At 48.9% G+C, this 24,642-nt stretch overlaps 1 pseudogene; it reads right to left on the bottom strand.

Annotated features, from left to right (window-relative positions):
• Window positions 1-20,379, bottom strand: part of LOC128593314 (small G protein signaling modulator 1-like) — a 97,445-nt pseudogene extending 77,066 nt beyond the window's left edge.
• Window positions 20,380-24,642: the final 4,263 nt, after the last annotated feature.

Raw genomic sequence — 24,642 nt, 5'->3', positions numbered from 1 at the left:
AACGAAGACACTCCTGCTTCCTGGGCCTGGATCTGGTCACATCTGGTCTGTGCACTGCAGTTCCCTGTGCATCAGGCATGTTTATTCATGTAAAATCAAGTGAAGAAGCAACAAAGTTAACCTTGCAGGGAAAACACCCTCACCAAGGGCAGTCTGATGGGGATACAAGAAAGAAGGAGTTTTGCCTGGTGGTGAGCAGGGGGAAAGGGTTACAGGCAGGTTGAAGGGAAGTGGAGGGTGCATGGGAAGGGGGAGGGGCAGGACATGGAACAAGAGCAACTCAAGGGTCCCTGAGGAAATAAGGGACTTAGCAGCCCCAGCTCTTGTCTGGGAGCCTCCCACACCCAGCCTCCTTTCCCTAACCTCTCCCTCCCACCCCTTTCAGGCCCAGAGGAGGCAAAGGTTCCTGGATCCCCTGATGATATCCCTGGGGTGCTCCATCCTTCCCTGGGGGCTCCCAGCATTCTTCCCTCTCCCCTTAGTCAACTACCCTTTTATTAAATTCGCCTTAATGTAGTCAGTTTGGAGGAACCATCTGTTTCCTATTGGCACTCTGATTGTATACAAGTCCAAATTCCGCAGAGCAGAGAAGGCTGGCTGTTTATAGCTGTGGATCTTGAAACTAAGAGAGGTTAAGCGCTTCTCCCAAGGACACAGCCAAGAGGTTGGCTGCAGGCAGGAGCTGCAAACCTTTTACCTTGGCAATGGATCGGATGGGGGTGAATGTGGAGATGGGGATGCAATACCAAGGGTGGGTATAATAGTCCTCAGCCAGCAGGAGGGCTCTAGCAAGAGAGGACCCCTTCCCACCGCTGCTGGCTCCCAGCTACCAGCTGGGATGTCGCCCCAGAAATTAATAACAGCCTGACAGCCTGAGACCAGGAAAGGAAATTAAAAAGCCTGGTGATTAGCAACAGGGGGTGGAAGATTCCCTCTGAAAGCTCTGCAAAAGAGGACACTGTCTGGAAGCAGGAAGGAAGAGGATGCTGCCCACCCTTGTCAGCCCAAGGGACAGACCAGACCTGTAAGCCGGGAAAGAGGGCCAGGCAGGCCTGGAAGGAAGGGCCCAAATCCCTCCACTTGGAGGCTGACAGTCCCCAATCATCTGTGGTGATCTGGGGGCGGGGGAGTGGAGCCATGTGGCATCCTGGCTCATTCAAACCCTGTGTGATTTTCTAAGCTTTGGCCCAGGAATCACACCTGGTTTGGGAAGCACAGAGGCAGTGGTTGTGGCTACGTCAGAGCCACACAGACCTGCATTCACATCCCAGCTCAACCAAGCCATGCCCTTGCTGGCGTCTCTGTCTGTGCTTCTCTAAAGTGAAACCATGTACCTTTGGGTTGTGGTAAAGATTAAATGTGATGTGAGGTGTGAAAGGGCAGGTAGGGCTGGAATGGAGGAGAAGCGCACTACTCACTTTTTGAGCACCATGTTGCAGGAACTGTGTGTGAGCATGACAACCCTGATGAGGTGAGTTCCCAGATGATTCTATTTCACAGACGGGTAAACAGAAGCACAAAGATAGATATATATGTATGTATGTATGTGTATACATAGTTATGACTTGTCTAGGGTCGTGAAGAGGTGGCTGGGAGTCACAACCAGGGTCCTGGTTCTAACAAATACTTTGGCTTATAGCAGAAGCTGGAGGCCACTTCAAACCCAAAGCTTTTGTCATCCCCCAGCTTGAAGTAATAGAGGATATTTACCAAGTTTCTTCCATGTGCTCTCTGTAAAGAATACCTTATTTAATCCTCATGAGAGCATTATGATCCACATCTTAAAGATGTTTAAATTGGCCGGGTGTGGTGGCTCACACCTGTAGTCCTAGCACTCTGGGAGGTGAGGCAGGTGGATTGCTTGAGCTCAGAAGTCAAGACCAGCCTAAGCAAGAGCAAGACCACATCTCTATTAAAAATAGAAAAATTAGCCTGGCATCATGGCGGGTGCCTGTAGTCCCAGCTACTCAGGAGGTTGAAGCAGGAGAATCGTTCAAACTCAAGAGTCAAAGGTTTTTGTGAGCTATGATGACACCATGGCACTTTACCCAGGGTCACAAGAGTGAGGCTTAGGCTCACAGGGGAAAAAAAAAAAAAAGATGTTTAAACTGAGACTCAGAGAATTTATGCACTTTCCCCAGGGTCACACACTCATGAAAGGGAAGAGCTGGGATCTGAAACTAGACCTGTCTGACAGTGTGACCTACAGTGATGCTCCCAGCCCGGCCCAGCACTGGGTAATCTGAGAACCCAAGGTGTTGGGAAGCCAGTGGAAGGAATTCCTTGGCTTTCCCAACCTTGGGATCAAAAGAAACACTGAACTGAGAGTCAGGAGATCTGCGATGCCAGGACAAGACTCTGCCAACCACACCCTCTTTTAGAAGAGGGGGCCCTCAAGGGTGAAGAAGCTTTTATTCCTTTGCAGAATCTATTCTGCAACATCCTTCAACATCTGCTTGCATTCCTCCGAGGATGGGGAGCTCACTCCTTTTGGAACCAGTGTATTTGCACTAAGGACAGGTTGTCAGGAAGCCATTGAGAGAGGCTAAGAGTCCAGAATGCAGAGTCACCTACCCAGGCTCGAATCCCTGGCTACTCACTAGCTGCATGATGTTGGACAGGTTTCCAACACCATGTGGATGTAAGGTTTACTCAAAATCCTGGAGACAGGACCTGGCACACGGCATAGATTGTGCAAATGACAGTGACTCTTCAGAGGACACTGACTATCCATCTCACTGCCAGACCTACAGCAGGTGCTCCTGAACTCAGGTGCAGGGCCACTGCTGAGGAGCTCGGGTCCACCTTCCCTGAGCTTCCCACCCACTGACAGTCACCAATCAGGGCCTAGCTGGCCCCTGGGGCTGTGGCCTAGCCCTGCCCTTCCACAGAGCACCTGCTTCACCTCCCCTAGCCTCACTCTGCAGCCATTCAGAAACCAGCCCCGCCCTTCCTTCTCTCTCTCTCTCCACTTGCAAATATTTAAACAGCATAAAAGGAGGATTAATCTCAGGAAGGTGTCAGGGCCGGTGGGTGCCAGTTCCAGGCAAGGAAAGATAGGCCAATCTGGGAAACCGGAAGGGACGGGAGGTTCTGAAGCCTGCCCTGACTTTCTCTTCCTCTAACCTGCCACCTCCCCACACCCAGGTACCCTCCTGTTGCCCATCTTGGACGCCACCAAGTTCCAAATTAACCCCTGGCTCTCCCTGCCTCCCACACTGTGCTGGGTTTACTCCTCCCAGCCTGGGACAGGACCTATGTGCCCGTGTGTGTATGTGTGTGTGTGTGTGGGGGGGGGCTGTCATAAGGATTATGGAAAATATAGGCAGAGCGACTCACACAGGCTCTAGCACGCAGCTGGGGCCACCTTAATGGGGGCACTACAGTGAAGTGAGGATGTGAACCTGGAAGAGCCACTACGCCTAGGCCAGACTCCATGCCATTCAATAGGTAACCTCCTGCCTCAGTTTCCTCATCTGTGAGGGGGACAGCACCCACATTATCCCACAAGGCTGCTGCTTGGGGATCCCATGAGCAAAACATACACAGAGCTAGAACGGGCAGGCACAACGTGAGTGCTGGGGAAATTGTAGCTGCCAGGTAGCCATGTCTCCAACCCCTTTGTTGGGAAAGTGGGGGTGGCTTAGTCTCACCATTGGAGGAGCTTCCTGATCGCCTTGTCTAACATAGAATCTCTGACTGCCATCTGCACTTGCTTTGTACTTTCCTTAGAATTTATCACAGCTTGACCTCCACTCATCTGTGGGCTTATCTGCTTAGCATCCATCCCTCCCATGAAGACCCTGAGCCCCTAAGACAGCATCTGGGCACACAGGAGGTGCTCAACATGTGTTAGTGATCACTGTGTATCAATAACACAAATACCATCAGCTACTGCTTACCATGCTCGGTACCCTGAGAACCCGGCTTCAGAACCTCCCATCCCTTCCGGTACTCTGAGACCCTGTGTCTCCTGGTCACACAGATAATTGTTTAAGACTGGGGTCCGCCACCTTCCACTGTAAGAGCATCAAACAGCAAGTATTTCAGGGCATGGGGTAGGACTGCCTGATAATTTCGAGGATCCCTTGTTGAATCTAAATTTCAGATAAACAAGAAATAATTTTTTAGTATAAGTACGTCCTGAGTATCACATGGAGTACTGAGTGGGTTACTGCTTATTTCTCTGAAGTGCATGTGTCATGAAGTATCCTGAATTTTTATTCGCTAAATCTGGCAAGGTATTTTTTATTTGCTAAATGTCTACTTGTGAAATTTGGCACAGCTATTTCCAAGTCTTTTGTTTTTACAACTCTTTAAAAATGTAAAAACAAAACCAAAAACACATTCTTGGCTCAAGGGTGGACATAAAGACACACAGGGAACCCTGGTTTAAACCACCCAGTGCAGTGCCTGGGTTGCACAAAGTAGGCCTAAATAAAAATCACCCAAGCTGTCCCCTGCTCCTCCGAGGCCCACCACCTCAGTTGTGACTCAGAGTGGCTCCAGTTGCTACCTGGGGCCCCACTCAGGTGGTCGCCTCTTGGCAGGGAGGGTGACAGAGGTGTAGTGAGTCCCCAGGGACCCTGACTCTTAACGTATGTAAGCAACAGGTAGTGGAGAGAATGGTTAAGTCAAAATGCTGGAGGGCTCTGCAGGGTAGCTTTAAAAATAACTCTCAGCATGTGGGGAAGGCAGGGAGAAGAGAAGGGTGACTCAAAGGCCCCTTGACAACCACTGGATTAAGGAGGTGAGTGGAAGGCAGCCTGTGTCACTCTGCCTCGCTTGCAGGTACTTGGGACTCTCAGGACAAGATGCACTCACCTTAGGAACCCTATGTCTCCAGCCTTACCTGGACCGCTGACCCTCAGACCCAAGTCCCCAAAGGTGGCCCCGTGTGCTCACCTCTGTGCCTTTGCTCATGTGGGGTGTCTACCAGATGCCCCTCCATTGCGTGCTCCAGCTGGCTTACTGCAACTCAGGCTTCAGGCTTCAAGCTTCAGCCAAAGCGTTACCTCCTCCTGGAAGCTTTCCTGAACTGCCCCTCCCCCAAGCTTGGACAAGTGTCCTTCCAATATTCTGTGAACACTTCCTTCCCAGAATGTTGTCACCAAAACTGCTGTCCATTCACAGGAGTGCCTGTGCACTCCTGGTGTCAGGCACAGGGGAGCAAAGCAGACACAGTCTCTGTCTTCATGGAGGTTACAGTCCAGTGAGACAGCAAGACATAAAGTGAATCACACCAACGGGTAAATAATTCCGATGTGAGATCCATTCTTTGCAGCAAAGAACTGGGTTCTGTGAGAACAAATAACAAAGAAACTAGACCTGATGGGGTAAGGAGAAAGGTCAGGGAGGGCCTCCTCGAGGAGGTGATGGCTCAAAATCTGAAGAAGGAGTAGAAATGAACTCTGAGTCTCAGTTTCTCTGACTCTAAAGCAGAGGGGAAAGTCCCCCCTACCTCTTACCCTGCGTAGCCACCTGGAGCCCAAGGGACAGGCCAGATATAAGGGCAATGGGACAGGGAAAAGCTCTAAAGTGCCCCAAAGCTTTAAATGCTTTAATTTATTATGGGTGAGGTAAGAGTTGGGAGGGGGGAACAGTATTTCGGGAAGCTCCAAAGCACAACAGACTTGGGGTGGGGGAAGGGATGGTAGGAAGGGGTGGTGCCACCATGTAAGCTGTGACTGTTTCCATGGTGTGACCCAATCTTCCTTTCCTGCTGACTCCTGGTTCCTCCCAGAACCCTGAGCTCTGGTCCCACATGTCGGTCCTTCTATGTCCACGTGATTCCCACCTCCTGGCCCTTGCTTGTGCTGTTCCCTGCATTCCTGTCTATCTCAAGCCCTAGAAAAATCTCCCAGTCCCCGAGGACCAAGTGATATGCCCCTCTTCCAATTCCCTCCTGAGCCTACCACCCCTAGTTGACATGATTCCCCCTCTTTCACGTCCCTATAGTAACACCTGCTGCAGGTCCATGAGCATTAGGGTCTGGGATCAGACTTCCAGAATTCCCAGCCAGCTCTTGCATGCATGACCTTGGGCAAATCATGTCCCTTCTCTGAGTCTCAGCTTTCCCTCCCGTCAGTGAAATGGGTGATATTAGTTATCTGCCTCACAGGTATAAAATAATATACTTAAAGCACTTAACACAATAGCTACCCCACAGTGAGTGCTTTAGACATTTGCTTTAAGTAATAACAGCCAACATTCATTTAAAAAGTATGCACTATGTGTGGCCCTGTGCTTAGGGGCTTGATCTCACCTAATCGTCATAGTAATTTAGTGAGATGGGAGCGTTAGCCCTTCTGTTTTACAGATGAGGACACCGAGTCTCGGTCAGGTGAAATGACTTGTCCAAGAGCACAAGGCTTGGGAACAGCAGGGTGAGACTAAAACCCAGGATTATCTGCCCTGCACTAAGCCTGGCATACAGCAGGTGCTTTACACACAGGCCCAAAGATTCGCAAGCACACAGGTGTTGCTCTTATGATCCCCATTTTTCCCACTGAGGGAGCAGACCCGAGAGAGGCAAAAGCCATCAGATTTGTAAGGTGGCCAGGATTTGAAGCAAGATCTCCTGCTCCACAGCCCCAGTTTGCACTGGGGACCCTAGCAGCAGGTTGGCCAACACACCTGCTCCCGGACCTCTGACCTTAGCCACCATTTTTCATAGTTCACCTCCCCCTGCATCCCAGGCATCTCCTGGCACCTATGCCTGTCTGTTCCCAAAGGAGAATTGTGCTAACAAAAAGAAATATCCAACCTTAAATGCCTACTACTTGTGAAAAAAAGCCAATCTAAAAAAAGCTGATCACCATATGATTCCACCTATAATGGTGGAAAGGCAAAAAGACTGGAAAAGGAAAAAAGATCATTGGTTGCCAGGAGAGGAGGTGGAGGGAGGGAGGAGGGATGAATAGGTGGAGCACAGGAGTTTTAGGACATGAAAACACTTGGTGAGACAATGCAACTGTGGACCCATGTCATTATATGTAGGTCCAAGCCCGCAGAATGCACAACACCAAGCGTGGACCCTTAATATAACCTGTGGACTTGGGGTGATAATGATGTGTCAATGTAGACTGTCAACTGTGGCAAAAGTACCAGTCTCATGGGGGATGCTGATGGTGGGGGAAGGCTGTGTGTGTGCAGGGGCAGAGGATAGATGGGAAATCTCTGCACGTTCTGCTCCATTTTGCTGTAAACCTAAACCTAGCATAAAAAGTGAAGTCCACCACAACAAGAAATAAAGGAGGATGTTGGCAAGGGATCCCGACCTTCCAGCAAACAGACTAAACACCTCCTTCTCCATACCCTCAGCCCACAGTGACCTGCAATGGACTATGGCGTCTTCACAAGGTGTCTGGTGGTGTTATCTCAAAACCTTCCTCCCTACCTCCACCGGGGGGACAATCAGGGAACAGCAAGTCACAGGGGTCCCATTTGTCTCTGATCTGTCTTCCATGTCTTTCTTCCTCGTTCCCAGCTCCCTGCCTTTCCTCCAATGTCTCATGCTCCTCTTTTTCTCAGTTCCCTTGTTCTTACTATGCCCAGCTCTCTCTGCACAGCTGCTCCTTTTCATCTCAAGTGCCACCACCTCAGAGAGGCCCACCCTGACTGCCCAGATAAACTGCTGCCTTCCCTAGCCTCTCCCTGCCGCCGCCAGTGCTGTGCTTTCATCCATTTCTGTATTAATCATACTTCTTCATCTGTTTGCTTGTTCACCACTTCCCTTTTGGTTTTTCTTTTGCAGTTTTAGCTGGGGCTGGGTTTGAACCCGCCACCTCCAGCATATGGGGCCAGAGCCCTCCTCCTTTGAGCCACAGGAGCCACCCATCACCACCTCCCTTTTGCTCTGTATCTGTGGTCCTTAAAGCCTGGGCTGCAGACTGGTACCAGTCTGTTGCCTGTTAGGAACCAGGCTGCACAGCAGGTGAGCAACAGGTGAGTAAGCAAGTGAAGCTTCATCTGTATTGATAGCCGCTCCCCATCACTTGCATAGCCACACACTACCTGAGCTCCATCTCCTGTCACAACAGCAGTGGCATTAGATTCTCACAGGAGCAGGAATCCTACTGTAAACTGCACATGGGAGGGATCTAGGTTGTGCACACTCTTTATGAGAATCAATGCCCCTGCTCCTGGTCTATGGAAAAACTGTCTTCCATGAAACCAGTCCCTGGTGCCAAAAAGATTAGGGACTGCTAGAGGGTCAGCACCAAGCAGGTGGAGATCTCACCCGTACTCACTGCTGCCCTCTCAGCATCCACCAAAGGCCAGGAGCCCAGCAAATGCTGGTGGGAAGATCAAAGCTCCCTTTTTTGGACTCCTCACCTGTAGCTCCAGGACAGACATGTCCCACCCTCTTGCCAATACCCTTCTATTCTTCTCATCACTTCCACATGGCACAGATAATGAAAGCAGCGCCCAGGAGGGTGTTCTACAGCCCCTGTGATGGGCATAAGTGGGGAGGAGAAAGGGAGGGAAAATTATAAAGTGGTGGCCAGTGGATCTTTAGAGTGTTAGGAAATCCTTCTTCCAGTTCCTCCCCACTTAACCTGCCCTAAAAGGTTCTGGGGTTTCTAGGAAAAGCAAATGCCTCTAACTCAGCTGCTGCTAGCCTGGCTCCTATTAATGGTTTACTGGCATGCTATAAAGAGGTGCCATGCATTGTTCCCTGACAGTCTGAGGACCAGTCAACCTGCCACCACCCAGAAGGAGCAGTGTTCTACAAACAGGCCTCCCCTCACTACCCAACATTCCTCAGACATCCCCTGATGAGAAGGTCCCCTCAATGTGTGATTTTGGAGCATTAACCTGGGGGCATCTGGGCATGAAAGTGCTTCAGGCTAAAATGCCCAGGCAAACGCCCACTGGAGAGGGTGCAGCTGGGAAGAACGCACCTCCCCACCCCGCCTCTTTCTATTCCCAGAGAAATCAACCAGCATGTTGCATATCCCCAGCCCACACCCTGGAGACCAGCCAGCTCTCTCCTGGGTGCTCTGTCCACTGTGTGGAGCTGGACTCCCATGGCAACATGCCCCATCTTCACAGACCCACAGGCCTCACAGGAGAGGAGGATGCACACAGACCCTCTGGAAGACTGCCCAAACGTGGGATGGAAGGAGGCGTCTGGGCAGCTGTGGAAAAATAAGAAACGAAATTCCCAGGAGGTTGCTTAAAACACACTGGTAAACAAGAAAAGGGACTAATCCACTTTCCCCTGACCTTAGAAGGCAAAGCAGCCCAATATTGTCTAAAGGTAACTTCAAATACTGTTCAAATTCTGTCTCCACCTCTTGCCAGCTGTGTGGCCTTGGGCAAGTCACTACATCTCTATGTGCTTAATTTATGGTAATTATCTATAAATCGGGACAATATGTATGACTTCCTCTCCCAAGGTGTTATTTTTTTCTGACATGCATATAAAGCACATAACATAATGTCTAGGACATGGCAGAACTTTCTGGAATTTTCTGTACCTGTCCTGTCCCACATGGTGTCACTAGCCACTTATAGCTACAAAACAATTGAAATGTGGCTAATGTGATGGAGAAATTGAATTGAATTGTATTTTTATTTTATTTTATTTTAATTATGTTTTTATTTCAGAATATTATGGGAGTATACAAGTTTTGGTTATATGCATTACTTCTGTACAGTTTGAGTTAAGGTTATAAGTGTGTCCATTCTGCAGCTAGTAAGCACTACACCTGTTAGGTGTGAATTTACCTCCACTCCTCCTCCCACCTGCTTGATTTCCACTGAATTTCCACGGAATTTAATTTTAATTCCTGAGTGTTGATCATTTAGTTCCAATTTTAAAATGAGAAATTGCATTTTGAATCCCATTTAATTGAAATGTAAATAATCTCTTGTGACTAGTAGCTAACATATTAGACAGAGTGGGTCTGGAATGTAGTAGGTGCCCAAGAAATGCTAATTATTATTATTATCAGGTGTTACTATTTTTGTTAAAAAGCTCACTGGGTTAGAAATTAGGAGGCACTAGTTTGTTTCTGAGCATATCAAGGACAGAAAGTACAATGTATTCATTTTTGTATCACATCATCTTGCAGGGTGTTAGAGAGTGAATGTTTGTGTCTCTCCCAAGAGTCATGTATTGAAATTCTAACCCCCAAAGTGATGGTATTAGGAGGTGGGCCTTTGGTAAGTAATTAAGTCATGAGGGCCGAGCCCTCTTGAATGGAATGATTGCCCTTATAAAAGGCACCCAATGACCTCTCTTACTCCCTTTCCACCATGTGAGGATATGATGAGAAGTCAGCACCCTGGCAACTGGAAGACAATCTGATTATGCTTTGGCACCCTGATCTCAGACTTTAGCCACCAGAACTATGAGAAATATATTTCTGTTGTTTACACAAAAGCCTCCCAGTCTTAGTACTTCGTTATGTACTGAGGAAGACACAGGGTGATCCTGAACCCTGTTTGGGTATCTGTGTTGTGGAACCCTTTTCAGGTACTGATGAAAGTTTAGATCTTCTCTCCACATGGGAAGCACAAAGTACTTGTACAATTTCAGGGTTTGCTTATCCCTAGAATAGAAGTCCTTGATCCAGCAGACACCTGGCACACAGCATGAGGGACACAAGCAGAGCCCAGGAGGGGACAACTCCACTGTCAGAGGCTGAGCTCCAAATGCTGGCGCCTTACTCCTCTGATGTGGACATTTGTGGTTTGTCTGCCTGGTTTCAATCTCCCTGTCTGGTCATTTCACCTTGACTCTCCACTGGTGCCCTTTCCTTACTCTCAGAAGGCTGAGTCCACCCTCACCCCTGCAGGCTTGTCCAATCAGGGCCATCTGCCCCACTGCGATTGGTGCAAAAGAAGCATGTGACACAGGCACTGCCCCATCACCCCGGCTAGTTTAATTAGGGTTTATCTAACTTGACATGGCATGGAGTTGATGAGAACACCTTGCTCTACTGCTTCTCAGCTGTGTGACCTTGATTCAGTTTCTTAACCTGTCTGAGCTTTAATTTCCTTGGTATTAAAGAGAAGTTGCTACTTGTGCTGGCTCTCCTAAAGAATGATTTGTAAAGGGAACACTTTTACACTGCTGGTGGGACTACAAACTAGTACAACCTTTCTGGAAGGAAGTATGGAGAAACCTCAAAGCACTCAACCTAGACCTCCCATTCGATCCTGCAATCCCATTACTGGGCATCTACCCAGAAGGGAAGAAATCCTTTTATCATAAGGACACTTGTACTAGACTGTTTATTGCAGCTCAATTTACAATCGCCAAAATGTGCAAACAGCCTAAATGCCCACCAACCCAGGAATGGATTAACAAGCTGTGGTATATGTATACCATGGAATACTATTCAGCCATTAAAAAAAATGGAGACTTTACATCCTTCGTATTAACCTGGATGGAAGTGGAAGACATTATTCTTAGTAAAGCATCACAAGAATGGAGAAGCATGAATCCTATGTACTCAATCTTGATATGAGGACAATTAATGACAATTAAGGTCATGGGGGGGAAGCAGAAAGAGGGATGGAGGGAGGGGGGTGGGGCCTTAGGGTGTGTCACACTTTATGGGGGCAAGACATGATTGCAAGAGGGACTTTACCTAACAATTGTAATCAGTGTAACTGGCTTATTGTACCTTCAATGAATCCCCAACAATAAAAAAAAAAAAAAGAATGATTTGTAGATAAAATGAGATAAAGCAAAGCACTTACAGCAATGTTTGGTAAATGGCAGTTGTTCTAATTTTAATTTACTAATTAAGCATAATTTACTAAACAATAATAATACAGTAATTAATTGAATGTCCCAAGTATCACCAGTTTCTTAACTCTTGGGGCTTCAGTTATCTGATTTTTATTTTATTACTTTTTTTTTGAGATAGGATCTCACTCTATTGCCTGAGCATGGGAGCAGTGATGTCATCACAGTTCACTGCAACCTCCAACACCTGGGCTCAAGTGATCCTCCTGCCTCAGCCTTTCAAGTAGCTGGGACTACAGGCACATGCCAGCACACCCGACTTAATTTTTCTAGCAGGGATCCTCAAACTATGGCCCGCAGGCCACATGCGACAGTGTGATTATATTTGTTCCCATTTCGTTTTTTTACTTCAAAATAAGATATGTGCAGTGTGCATAGGATTTGTTCAGTTTTTGTTTTTAAACTATAGTCCGGCCCTCCAACGGTCTGAGGGACAGTGAACTGACCTCCTGTTTAAAAAGTTTGAGGACCCCTGTCAGTAGAGAGAGAGAGCCTCTCTATGTTGTTCATGTTGGTCTCAAACTCCTGGCCTCAAACAGTCCTCCCATCCTGGCCTCACAGAGTGCTAGGATTACAGGTATAAGCAACCACAACTGGCCAGTTATCTGATTTTTATTTATTTTATTTATTTTTATTTTTCGCAGTTTTTGGCCGGGGCTGGGTTTGAACCCGCCACCTCCGGCATATGGGGCTGGCGCAGGCACCGCCCCAGTTATCTGATTTTTAAATGGGACATTCCTGAAAAAGGAACTGTCGTGCTCCTGATAAACACCTACCATCTGAGTTCCTGCCAAGTTGTGCAATCATCTCCCATCCCTTCTCGTAATATATATCACTAAAAGAAAAAAATACAGGGCGGCGCCTGTGGCTCAGTGAGTAGGGCGCCGGCCCCATATGCCGGAGGTGGTGGGTTCGGACCCAGCCCCGGCCAAACTGCAACAGAAAAATAGCCGGGTGTTGTGGTGGGCACCTGTAGTCCCAGCTGCTCGGGAGGCTGAGGCAAGAGAATCGCGTAAGCCCAAGAGTTAGAGGTTGCTGTGAGCCGTGTGACGCCACAGCACTCTACCCGAGGGCGGTACCGTGAGACTCTGTCTCTATAAAAAAGAAAAAAATACATGCCCACCTCTCACATCTGAGTTTAGCACTCTTAGCCCCCTCGCCTGGGGAGCATAGCAATTAAGCAGCAGGGTCAGGAGACTCACTAGGGACTCTGATTTCCTAGGCTCAGAGATTATCTCTATGGAGCTTATGAGCAACCAGACCCAGAAGGAAAACTCGGCTGCCCACCCCAGGATGGCAATACAGCCAGCCAAGACTCAGCTCACTGACTGCCACACGAGAGCTTGTCCCTTTGGACCTCAAGAAACACCTCTTCCCATTCATTCCGCAGTTCTACTCTGGGGGCTGTAGCACCCCTCAGCCCAGGGCTCATTCAGGGAGAGGAATATCTCATGCTGAGAGCATCTGCCAAGTTCAGATGTGACTGGAAAGGGCAGCAAAGTGTTCTTCTGTGACTGAGTCCATCTTGCCCCCTACAGGTGAGCCAAGCCCTGTGCCTGACCCTTCCATAAATGCTGCTGACTGCCTGACAGTGCCAGCCCAGCAGCACTGCTGCATGAATGCCCTCTGTGTGTGACACGTGAGTAGACTGACGTCACAGAGGTTCACCCAGCTACTAAGTGGCAGGGCCACAATTCAAATGCAGGGCCACCTGGTTCCAAACCTGGACCGTCTTCCCCACTCCATGACCTTAAGCAGAGCTCATCACCATGTGTGTGATATTGGCTTTAGCACCAGAGTCATAAAGAACAGGAATCTGGAGCCAGCCTCCCAGGCTGGACTATTGGACAAATTACTTGTCATATCTATGCCTTGACTTCCTTGAGAAGGGGCTTTCCTCACTTCACAGGGTGTGAATATAAATAAGGTCACTTACACGAAAGGTTCAGTATATGCTGGGTTTTTTTTGTTGTTGTTGTTGTTGTTTGTTTTTTATTAAATTTATCCTATTTGGAAGTCTTTAGTTAAGCCCTGGCTTTCCCCGAATGGACTGAAGGTTCCCATAAAGCCTTATCAGCTACAGAGTTCTAATAAGGTTTAAATACTGAATTGGCAAATTCACAGGAGACAAAATGTGGAAGACTTGGCTCTCAGAAAGTGATCCTGGCCAAATTACATGAGTTGACATTCTTAGAATTCTGGAGCTGTCTGACCTCATCCACTTAGAAAGTAGAAAAATGAGGCTAGGAGGATGAACCTGCTTCGGAAGCCACACAGATTGTTAGGGGAAGAATCATAATCAGGACTCAGGTCTCCTCACTTCCCACCCTGGGTTCTGCAGTCAGCAACTGTGGGCACCTGGGGTAACAAAAATGCACTTTCCTACCCCAACCAGCAACAAATGCTACCACCAGCTCCTGGGACACCTCATGAGGTCACTGGGGGAGACTCAGCCAGACAGTACAAGAGATCAAGCAAGAGAGCTAGAGTCCCTCCAGCTACCCTCGCCACATCGAACCAGGGCGCCCATGCCTGCTACAGACACCCATCGCTACCAAAAGCTCCCAGAAGCCAGGTTGCCAGAGACCTGAAAATACATCAAAGCACATCATGTGAATATGGCTGCATTATTCATTAACAGAATTTCTGCCCTCTTAAGCTCACAGATGTGACACAAGCTGATCTGAGTCCATCCTGCAAGCATTAGAGAGCCCCCAAAAAGGCACCTGGCACTCGTGCACTCATTCAACCTCATGCGTTTTTCTTTCTTTTTTTCCCCCAGACATGGTCTTGCCATGTTGCCCAGGCTAGAATGCAGTGACTGGTCACAGGTCCAATCATGGTGCACTGCTGCCTCAAACTCCTGGGCTCAGGTGACCCTTCTCCTTCAGCTCCTCAAATAGTAGCGATTACAGGCACATGCATTTTTGGAGCCTTTACTCCACATGGTGGCACAGAGGGGAGTGTGGGAGTAGAGGGTCCTGTGATTTCCAACCCAAGAATTGAAAGGTCAGCAAAGAACAAGACAGAAACTTCCTCTCTTGCCTCATTACCTGGTGTCTCTATTTCTTCTGCACAGCTCTAACCCAAACCCTCCCTTGCTCATAAATCCTCTATAGCCCCCCACTATCTGCTGAGGCAAGTCCAAATGCTGCAGCCTGACACACAGAGCCCTGCACAAACTGGGACAAATGGACATTTCCTGTCTCATCTCCTCCCCCTACACAGACTTTACCCCAAGCTGTGTTTCCAGGGGCTTGTTTGAAGTTCATATTCTCCCTACTGCCGTACCCTCTGTAAGCCAGAGGCGTGAGGCTACCCTCAGATGCCAGCAGGGTGAAGGTGGAATCCTGGCTTCTGGTGGACTAACTGTGTGACCTTAAAGTGAGCCATGTGACCTCTCTGCACCTCCAGTTCCTCATCTGTCCAGGAAAGGGGATGATGACTGCCCTCTTGGGCTGATGGTGAGGAGTGGAGGAGACAGTGCTTAGGAAGCACTGTGCACAGTGCCTGGCAGAGTTAATCGTTCGTAACAGACAGAATTAGGAATGCTATTACCTAGTTCAATCTCTGTCCTATGGCCTCAGCTCATTTTAGAAGAAACAGACGCATTCTCAGGGTGCAGTGCGCGATGTCTTGTGCATTCCAAGAACATAAGGAGCATCATGGGCCTCTTCCCACTACGTGCCGGCAGCGCCCCCCCAACTGTGACAACCAAAAACTTTCCAGACGTTTTCTGTCCTCTGGAGCAGGATTGACCAATTTAGCAACACACACTTAAACTAAAAACTTACTCATCGTTTATCTGAAAGTCTGATTTAATGGGCTAACCTATATGTTACCTTGCCAACCTACGACTGGGAGACAAAACTGTCCTCGTTCTCATTAAGAACCACTGAGTTAGAGTAAAACCATGGGGGTCTCCATAGTAACATAGACTGCTTCCCTCATCTTTCTTCAACCTTCCCGGCACGTCTCGCCTTTCTCTTGAAACCCACTGTCTCCAACCCAGAGGCTGAGAAGCTCTGTTTCCCAAACTTAACTCTTCTCAGGCAGCTGCGCTGAAGGACTCAGAATCAACACCCTTCCATGAACTCCAGTGTGCAGAGCTAAATGCAGCAGCTTCCCCCAGCAACTACCTCATCTCCCTGCCTCCCTCCCGGGGTCCCCTCTGCTGCCCACAAGCCCCTACCTCCTCCCCTCCAATTAACTGGCCTCCTAGGCCCAGCAACCTGGAGGCAGGAAAACGAAGCAGTTAGTCACTATGCTTCCCTTATCAACTGGCATCACATGACTAGCTCCTTTAATGGCAGTTGTCATGGGAACGGGAAGCCAGTCTCTTCTCTCACTCCAGGAACCAAAACAAAATTAAGGGGTGGCTTTGGGAGGGCAGAACAAGCCAGGAAGGAGCCAGAAAAGAGCCAGGTGGATCTGACAGGAAGAGACCATGCTGAGGACACCCTGTCTCCAGCTCTCCCTTGGTGGCACTGGGGAGGGAGAGACAAGATGAAAAATAACATGCCTGCCCTGCAGAAGCTCAGGCTAACACGGTGGGTGTTGTCACAGGGTTTATCCTATCGTCCGAACAATTTTCATCCCTGTTATGAATAGACTAAAACCCACACACTGTGGAAGGTGAAGACGGATCTTGTCTATGCTTGTGCAATGAACATGCAGTCAACATCAGCTCCCCCCCATTCCGTTCCCTGTGCCCTTCCCATTCTCTCTCTTTCTTTCTTTTTTTTCTTTTTTTTTTGGAGACAGAGTCTCACTATGTCGCCCTTGGTAGAATGCCATGGCATTCCAGCTCACAGTAACCTCAAACTCTTGGGCTTAAGTGATTCTCTTGCCTCAGCCTCCCAAGTACCTGGGACTATAGGCGCCTGCCACAACAGCCAGCTATTTTTTCTGTTACAGTTGTCATTGGTGTTTCAGCAGGTCCGGGCTGGGCTCCAACCCACCAGCCTCGGTGTATGTGGCCGGTGCCCCACCTACTGAGCTACAGGCACCACCCCCATTACTTTTCTTTTGCTTTTAAAGTACGACCCTGTGCTCTGCCTCCTCAGCAACCTCACCCTTCTCCTTCCTCTCTGCTCCAGTCACTTGAATTCCTTCAAATTCAGTGTTGTCTGGACACAGAGCCTTTGCATACCCAGATCCCTCTCCCTGGGCGCCCCCCATCCCATCATACCTTCACCTACTCATCTTCCAGATGCCTTCTGAAACATCCTGTCCTGGGCCCCTGCTCATGGTCAGTACTCCCTGTTTCGTGTTCTTGTGGCACCTGGTACCTCCCTTCAGATCTCTGTGCTCAACATGTCATTCTCCTTGTAACTGGGATTTAACATCTGTTGGTATCTCCCCCACCCCCCCATGGCAATGTCAGCCCCAAGTGGACAAGGATAGGGCCTATCTTATTCACTGCTGTATCCACAGAACCTAGCCCAGTGCCTGATGTACAACTCTCAGTAAATAAACACTTCTGGGATTTCCATCCAACTCTGGGTGAGTCCAAAGGTCCTTCCTCACCTGCCTTCTGGGTGCTGGGTCCTCCTGGTCTCCCAGATCAGCACTGGGCAGAGTTTCCAGCCATACAAACTCTGCTGGACCCTTGGTGGCTGTAGTAGCTCCAGTCAAACTCGCAGAGCTGCTCTCCTTATCTAAAGAAGCTGATGGCTAAGGCACCCCTTCTAGAAAGGATGAGAAGTGGCTCTGTGCAAGGCTGTGACATGCAGAGATGTGGCTCCTCTGAACCCAGGGAGGGTGGGGAGAGAGAAGACATAACTTGACTCTCAGATTTCTAGCAAAGAACTTTCCCTTCCATTTGACTGGAGAGTCATCCTCTGATATTGGGGGAGATGTCCACCGAAGAGGTATGTAAAGGAAGGAAAGGACATGGGAGGGCTGCTTTGGGGACATGGAATAGTCATTATGTTGAATGGGGGGCTCAAAGACCGAAGACTGGACCTCTTTCTGCAGCACTGGTTCAATGTCCCTGGAATATGACTCATTGTCTCTGGGCCACAGTATTCTCATCCACACAATGGAAATTATACCACCCACACATCCTAAGGTGAGGCACTGTGTAGCTATGGGTGGGCACACCTGTGGTATGGGAGGGTAAGAGCTTGTCAGACAGACTTGAGGGGTAAGGCCAGACTCTGCCCATTCTTAGCTGCATGCTCTTGTGAAATCAATCCCCTTTTCTGAGTCTACCCAGAACCCAAACTGGACTATAGACTGACATGGACTGTACCTCAAAGGACATCAGGACAAATGAATCTTTCTGAAGATGGGGAGACTGAGTCCTACACAGAGCAAAGGACTTGTGTGGGGCACTGAGGCAGCTGGAAGCAGGACCTCAGCCTGAGCCCTCCCTAGAAGACTGGCTGAAACTCTCTTCTGACTGCAGGCCCCTCAGCAACTAAACCAACCATTTCCTTCAAAACAATTTACCCTAGGCAAAAACATCTGGGGAGCAAATACTACATCTTGGTCTGAACAAAAAGACAGCTGGTTTTTAGCCTAAGGTTTTCTGTGGGTCCACGTACACTCCTCTCTTGAAATCACCATGAGAATGTTGTGGATTTGTGGGTTTTGTTGGGAATGGGGCCTACACAGAGCTATTTTGGGGTCTTTACAAGGGTCTTTAAGGAGCTGAAAATTTCTGGGCCTTTCTGAGGGACCTTATGTATCTCCTTATTTGAAAACACTAGAATGTGCAGTCAGCCATGGAGCTAATCTTTAAGCAAAATAGGACAGGCCACACACATACACACACCCACTTCCCAAGGAGGAGCAAGGGACAGCAACAGGTCCTGGCCTCCTGAGGCTGCCCTTGGTGGTTGTCTGATACTGTGCAGGGAGGGGCTCCTCAGTTGTGCTGGGCACTGTCACTACAGCTGACATTCACAGTACACACACACACACACACACACACACAGCCAGGCACAGGGACCAGGCCTACCCACCAGGTCTGCAACCATGCAGCCTTGAACTCAGGGCACAGATGCGGCAGCAAAGGGGTCCCAAGCTGACACAGGGAGGGCAAAACACACACAGTCACAGCCTTAGTCATTCACACAGACTCATGCATCACACGTTTCATACCCCCTCAAGACACATATGCACACAATCACAGCCGCACTCATTCACGACTCATACATCACACAAATTACACACACAGAGACCCATACTCACAAAACCAGACATACACACAGATATACACACACAGAGATAGAGATACACCAGGTATCTCCAGACAAATGCACAAACATTGTCACATACACATACAGCCACATGTCCTCACCCACGCAGGCTTATGCATGCATGTACACACGCAATCCAAGCATCCAAATGCCTAGCGGGGGCCCTACCACTGTAAACTCTCTCTGCGTCGGGGGTGGGGTGGGGGTGGGGGATGTCAATGTTTACTAGCCCTAGAGACCAGACTGGGCTTCCAACTGGCACCAGGGAGACAGAGTGGAGGGGCAGAGGGGCAGTGGAAGCCTGTCTGATTTTCACCCTCCTATGTGCGGGGTGGGGAAAGGAAGGTGAGGGGACCCTGACTGCCAAGGGAACAGTCCCCTGGCTCCTGGAGGTGGCTCCAAGGACTGAGAACTCGGGTAGGGGAAGGGAGGGTTTAATTTCCCAAATCGAACCGCTCTGTTTTCCTGAAGTCTGGTCCCCTTTTGGCCTGTAGCTACGTGAGCGCCCCTCCCCCAACGCGCCCTGCTCCCCCGCCCAGCTCCTCTCACCCAGATCTCCTGAGACCACCCACCTGCTCCTACACAGGAGAGGGGTCCTATCAAACACACCCAGGCATGCCCCCTACGTTTGGAGGACCCTCGTGCTGCGTGCACCCCCACAAACAGCTCCCAGACATCCAGAGTCCTTCCATACTTAGGACCCCCCAACTCATTCGCCATATCCCCAGTCTTGCGGGAGGTAAGTGCCTACAGAGGTGAACCCCACTCCTGAGGGGGCCGGCCCCGCCGCCAGGCGCCACCCTTCCACAGAGACTCTTCTCCCCGCGTGGCTGCGGCTGTCCCTTCCCTGGGGGATCGCACCGAGCGCCCCCCACAGCGCCCCCCACCCCGTGACCTACCTCCTTCTTGACGGTGCGCAGCAGCCTCTGCCGGGTCTCGGCCTCTGAGGGACCAGACGGAGAAGCGGCGGATCAGCCCAGGGGTGGGAGCTGGGGCCCGGGGCCGCCCTCCCTCCGCCCGCGCGCCCCGCGCCCCGCTACCCGCGGGGACCGAAGCCATGGCTCCGCGCGGTGTTCCGAGTCCCGGGCGGCGGCGGCGGCGGCGGCCGCGGCCGTACCTCTGGCCTGGGCGCTGCGGCTGCTGCTGCGGCGGCGGCCGCGGGGCGGGGCCGAGCGCCGAGTGACGGCCGCAGGGCGCCCGACGTCAGGACTGGCTGCGCTCGCCCCACCCCTCCGGAAAGCCGCGGCACAGCCGAGCAGCCGAGGTCGCCGGTGGTAGGGTCGGTGCTGCACATCCAGTGCCTGAGTTTCCAGAGGGGGCCCCCACTCTCCTTATCCGACTCCCCTTTTCCCACCCTCTTACAAAAAATGCGTCTTGTTTACTGACCATCTGCTATGCACTGGACTGGAGGAAATGATGGGAGACGGTGGGGCTGTCGTCGTTAACAGTCTCTGAGCCTCCACAGCAACCTCAAGCTCTTGGGCTCAAGAAATATACTTGCGTCAGCCTCCTAAGAAGCAGGGACTATAGGTACCTGCCATGATGCCCAGCTAGTATTTTACTTTATTTTATTTTAGTAAAGATGGGGTCTCGCTCTTGCTCAGGCTGTTCTCCAACTCCTGAGCTCAAGCAATCCTGCCATCTCAGTCTCCCAGAGTGCTGGTCTTACAAGCGTGAGCCACCACGCCCAGCCTCATTCTCTGATTTTTAAACATGCAACATTTAGTTTTTCTTTGAACCTCTGTTCCTATTTTATAACACATAGATAAAAGAGTTTTTGATTCCTACCAAGGTAAGGTGAAATAGACCAGCATTTTAAAAAAGTCATTATTCCTTATTGGAGCATGTCTGATCACCACTTGACTGGAGGAGAAACCACAGGTTTTCAGTGGCTCAAGACAGCCGGGCAGCAAGGATGACTTATCTGGAGCTGACGTTCAGTCTTGCCTTATCGTATGTAGCTGTGGACGTGCTATACCAAGATGCAGCAATATTATTTAGATTCTTAATTTATACAGAAGTGAAATCAACAAGGGATGAAGAGTGTTCACTCTATTGAAGAGATCACCCTCTTTTGTTCTTACTCAGGTGGTCCCTCAGCTTTTCTAGAACTCTGTGTTTCGTCACTCTTGTTAGTGAACCAACTCACGTATTGGGAAGACTAAGCTGACTTATCTACAGTGTTCCAGTTCTAATCCTGCAATATTTTATTCTGTAGTTAGGTTGCTAGCAGTTTGCTAAGGTTATTGTTTGAAAAATGAATTTTAAGGGCTGTTAATATTCCATATATGAATGTGTCATTACTTATTAATCATTCTCTTATCGTCCAATTTTATCTCTTGCCACATACATTTTTTTTCCAGCTCTGGTTATTTCCTTAGGCTACGTTCTTGTAAGTGGGTTTACTAGGCTCAGTGATAGAAACAATTTCAGTGTTTTTTTGCTTCTGTTTTCGTGTTTTTACATATTGTCAAATCACTTTTCAAAATATTGACTCTTCACCATCTCACCCTTATGTTTGGGAATAATTAAATTAGCACCTTGTAATTACTGTTAAAATGTTTTTTTCATACTCGCCATTTTGATGAGTTAAAAATGGTAACTTGTTTTAATTTGTACTTTTTTTATTCCTGGAGTCGTGCTCATTTTCCATCTGTATTTTTTTTCTTTTGTGAATAAATTAATGGTTTGTGCCCATTTTCCCCTTAGGGGAATTAATGCTTTTCCTAATGATAAGAGACCTTTTCGCATTAAACACATTAGTTCTTTTTGCGTTTGTTCAAAGTATTTTAACTAGCTTGTCTTCAGCTCTTTATTTATGATGCTTTGGAATATCTAGAAGGTTCTAATGTTTATGGAATCCAAATCTTTCAGTGTTTCATTGTAATTCCTTTAATCACGTCTTATGTTTTGTCATTTTCTAAGCAGAATCTGTGAAATATTAAATACTAACATCTGGAAAAAAAAACAGTCTCTGAGCCTCAGTTTTCGCCATTTTTAAAATGGGTACAATATGGTATAACATGGGTCTCAGAATGATCTGAAATTAAGTGAGATATTCACTGCAAAGCACTTAACACAGACCCAAGGGAAAATGACCAGCAACCATAAATGGTAGCTGTCACTGCTATTATTATTATTGTTGTTGTTGTCATTCAAAGTCTTTCAAGGTGTACTGGCTATCACTTATTGGCCTTTTGGCTAAGATCAAGTGTAGTATCAAGATATACTGGCTCTTTATCTCAGAAGAAGCCAGGACTTAAAGTGCCTCCCTATCCCATGTGCAGGGTTACTGGGGGAGTGGGTCCTCCCAGGAGTCAGCCCCTAATATTGGCACCTGTCAGTCAAGATCTCCAGGGCTGGGCAGGCAGTCGGCTCTGTAAGACATACACTTATTTCACCAAGAGCAACCCCTACCCCACAGGTCCCTGACCGTGTCTACCCAGAATGCAACTCAGGTCAACAAATACTCATTGAGCATCTACTATGTGCCAGGTAACTGTGTGGGAAATTTCTAAGTGAGCAAGACAGACCAAAATCCCTGCCCTCCTGGAGCTTAGGAGGCAGACAGCAAAATAAATAATTAAATGATGTAGTATGTTGGAAGGTTCTGGAGAAAATAAGGCAAAGGAGACAGTAAGGACCCAGATAGGTGGAGTGCGTGTTCTGAAATACAGTGGTTGAACGAGGCCCAACTGAGCAGATGACATTTGAACAAAGTGGAAAAAGAAGACATGGTGGAGATTTCTGGAGGAAGAGCAGTTCACACCAAGGGAACAGCAAGTGCAAAGGCCCTGGGGTGCGGATGTGCCCACTGAGGGTGACAAATAGTAAGGAGGTCGGTGGATGGAGTGGCAGGAGTAAGGGGGAGGTGGGCCAGACAGGTGGTGGACCAAGATCCTGTGAGGCCGCCAAGTTTCCTATAGGGATTTGCAATGCCTTTTATTGCCCTCCCCAGTATTCAGTCTTCCCTTCAGAAGGACCTTGGGACAGCTCAGAGCAGGCCCTCTCCCTGCAGCAGTGGATCCAGGGTCCTCTTTATTACATTGGTCAGTGGCAGGAGTTTTTGGCCATAAGCCACGGAAGCCAACTTTGGCAAAATGTAATAGACTGGAAATATGTGTGTTTCTAGAATCCATGGGAACATGGAGAACTGGGAAATGAAACCGAGGCAGCTTTAGAATGCCAGACAGGGGAAGTTTGGGGAGTATTCACCTGGCAAAGACAGTGTAATTATGGTGCCACCATTCAGGTGAAAGGAACTCCATCTGTTGAAGGTTCCTGTTCCAGGGAAGGAGCATTCAATTGGCCTGACTTGAGACACACACCTGCCTTTTGGCTAGGGGAGGGGAGTCTCAGTTACAATCCCACCTCCTCACTATCTCCAGTGAGGGTGTAGTGAGCCATCCAGGAGACTGGAGAATAGGAAATTATTCCTTGGCATAAAAAGTCATATATTGAGGACCTCCTATGTGTCCAGCACTGTACAGGCTTTGAGCCTTGCTTCCATGACCTTATTGATCCCCTTCCCAGCCTATCCCTACAACCGGATAAAGAAAGCATCTGAGTTCTGGGCCAGAGAAATTCTGAGCGCAGAGCCAAAGCGATTCATCCAGTGGTTCTCCTCCTTGGCTGTATCCTTAAATTAACAGGAGTACTTTAAAAAGGTAGGGTGCCGGGCCGCCCCTGTGGCTCAGTGAGCAGAGCGCCGGCCCCATATACCGAAGGTGGCGGGTTCAAACCCGGCCCCGGCCAAACTGCAACAAAAAAATAGCCGGGCGTTGTGGCGGGCGCCTGTAGTCCCAGCTACTCGGGAGGCTGAGGCAGGACAATCGCCTGAGCCCAGGAGTTGGAGGTTGCTGTAAGCTGTGTGACGCCACGGCACTCTACCGAGCGCGATAAAGTGAAACTCTGTCTCTATAAAAAGGTAGGGTGCCTAAGCCTCACCCAAGGGAACAGATTTTTAAAATCCTTGCTTTTCGTTTCTCTGCCAAGCACCAAGCCTAGGAAATTGATCTGTGCTGGTCTTTCCTTGAAAACCTGGGGCTTTCCCTGCAAGATAAAGGACTTGACAGCGTTTGGCTCAATAGCCACAGGAAGATGGGCCTGGCTGAAACCAGAGATTGCCCAACTTCTGAATCTGGAGCTCGGCCCCTGCTGCAGTTGGAACATTCACCACTAGGGGCACCCTCACCTAAGAACAATGTAGGAAGAGTTGGACCCTCCATGGGGCCAGAGCAGGTAAACTTACTCAGGTCTCAAAGGCTTTTTTCCAGAGTCTGAAAATGGCTATCAGCTGACCCAGGCTACCCAGGCTACACCTCATACCTCGCCGCTGACCGATGGTGCTGCTGCTGGTAAGAGAAGCCTCTTCCTCCTGCGGTGTTCCTTTAGCGCCCTCTACTGAGGAAGCTCAGCATCGAGCTCGGCATAAATAAATAAAAAATTCCTGTATGTTAGGAGAAGCAAACGCTGAAGAATGAATTTGGAGTTCAGAGGCAATCCATTGATAACTGACACAATGCGTAATATTATGATTCATGTTAATAACATCTACAGTTTGTTGCGTATTTAATGTGTCTGACATATTAATATGAACTTTTCACATACAATCTCACTTAATTTACAGGTCAACCCAGTGATACAGGTTCCTCCCTTTGTCTGAAT

This window comes from Nycticebus coucang, chromosome 9, assembly GCF_027406575.1.
Source record: "Nycticebus coucang isolate mNycCou1 chromosome 9, mNycCou1.pri, whole genome shotgun sequence".
In the NCBI taxonomy this organism is placed as follows: Eukaryota; Metazoa; Chordata; class Mammalia; order Primates; family Lorisidae; genus Nycticebus; species Nycticebus coucang.
This window is presented reverse-complemented; position numbering and strand designations above follow the sequence as displayed.